Source organism: Eriocheir sinensis, chromosome 47 (assembly GCF_024679095.1).
Source record: "Eriocheir sinensis breed Jianghai 21 chromosome 47, ASM2467909v1, whole genome shotgun sequence".
In the NCBI taxonomy this organism is placed as follows: Eukaryota; Metazoa; Arthropoda; class Malacostraca; order Decapoda; family Varunidae; genus Eriocheir; species Eriocheir sinensis.
Genome location: NC_066555.1, coordinates 1,605,007 through 1,607,097, shown reverse-complemented (window position 1 = coordinate 1,607,097; position 2,091 = coordinate 1,605,007).

Genomic DNA, 2,091 nt, shown 5'->3' with positions numbered 1-2,091 from the left:
AGCGCTTAACACTTTTATTACCTTCTGTTCGTCCATCTTTCTGCGCTATTTCTTTATTTTCGTTTTATTAGTTTTCCTTTCTATATTTTTTTTTCATTTCTTGCCGGCCAGTTCTTTTTGTAGCACTTGCAAGGCACCTCCTGTAGTGAGTTCTTTTTTTAATACTTGTGATAAGGAAGTTATTTAGTTTGGCTGCTCGTGTTCCTTTGTACGTCTAATCTTTCTTGTCAACCACGTCATTTGTTGCGATTGTTCTCTCTCTCTCTCTCTCTCTCTCTCTCTCTCTCTCTCTCTCTCTCTCTCTCTCTCTCTCTCTCTCTCTCTCTCTCTCTCTCTGCACAAAAAGTTCCTGTTATCTTCCCTTCCTCATCTTCCCTCGTTCCTGCTTTTCCGCCACTCGCTTCAGCAGGCACAGGATAGCGGCAATTGTTCAACATCCTCTCACCCTCCGCCCCTTCCGCAGCAATCTTCCAATTACCTGTCTGTCACCTTTCAATAGCTAACACCCACTTTTGGATTACTTAACAAGCTGTCTGTCCTGTTTGCCTGTTTCTCTGTCTGTCTGTATTCTCTCTCTCTCTCTCTCTCTCTCTCTCTCTCTCTCTCTCTCTCTCTCTCTCTCTCTCTCTCTCTCTCTCTCTCTCTCTCTCTCTCTCTCTCTCTCTCTCTCTCTCTCTCTCTTTGTCTGTCTGTTTCTCTGTCTGTCTGTCACTCACTTTGCTGTCTGTCTCTATCTTTAAATCTGCCTGTCTGTCTGTCTGTCTGTATGTATGTATGTATTTATGTCTGTCTCTCATAACAAAAGCATTATCACCCAACACACACACACACACACACACACACACACACACACCAGATGCTAGGGAAGAGAACTGATCTGCTGGTGTGGAGTGACATGTCGTGTGGAGGCGGCGGAGTGGGAGTGGACTGGGGAAGGGAGGAGGAGGAAAGAGAAGGGAAGGGGGAGGGAAGTGGAGGCGATGGTGGTGGGGACGTAGGAGGGGGCAGAGGCGGGAGAGAGCAAGTGGGTGGAGGCGGCTCTTGTAAGGGAGGGAAGAGGAAGAGCAAAGGAAAGGGTACATGTTCGGCTTCTTGTGAGGGTTAGGGGCAGGGCGTGGCGTGATTCAGGAAAAGGGAAAGAGAAAGGGATAGGGAGGGAAGGGGAAGGAGGGGAAAGGGAGGGAAAAAGGAAGGGAAAGAGGAAGGGGAAAGGTATGTGTTCGGCTTCTTGTGAGGGTTTAGGGGCAGGGCGTGGCGTGAGGCAGGAAAAGGGAAAGAGAAAGGGATAGGGAGGGAAGGGGAAGGAGGGGAAAGGGGAGGGATGGCAAATTTTCCGTGGATCTTCAGTCAAACCACGATTTCCGCTGGCGTGGTTCTCATATTTCCGTGGTTTTCTGACGTGTCCACGATCTTCCAAAGCTTTCACCGAAGGACGACGGTATTACTCACCATCATCATCAGCAGCAATAACAAGAAACAAATGAAGACCACACCAGCGGAAATCGTGGTTTGACTGAAGATCCACTGAAAATTTGCCCAGTGTAATAGCCCCTTAAGAGGTTACAGGACCATGCAGAGCTATAATTGCGGTTAGAGCTGGAGGTGCGAGGGGCCAAGTTGTATAAAGAAAAGAAATGTTGTATTGATGTTTAGAAAGGCAAGTAAAGGATAGACAACTTAGAGGTTACAGGACCGAGCAGAAATATAGTTGAGAGCTGGAGGTCAAGACGAGAGGTTGAGGCTACTAGAACCACACCAATTACAATGAGTTTTAACCCCATCCTTGAACCTCTCACGCCCCCCCTCCCCCACCCCCACCCCCGCCACACACACACACACGGGTTTAATGGACATAGTATCATAAGGGTCATCCCACAACACCACGGTTTTAATGCATATACTATTAGAAAGGTGCCTATATACTGACCTCTCTCTCTTTCGGCCACCTCTTTGGATTCTTCTTGGGAGCAGCGAGTAGCGGGCTTTTTTTTATTATTAGCATTTACTTATTGTTGTAGAAAAAATATGGAGAGACACAGGATAGCAAGCATTATGGATATATAGAAGTCACGGCAGACAGAGGACCAAGCG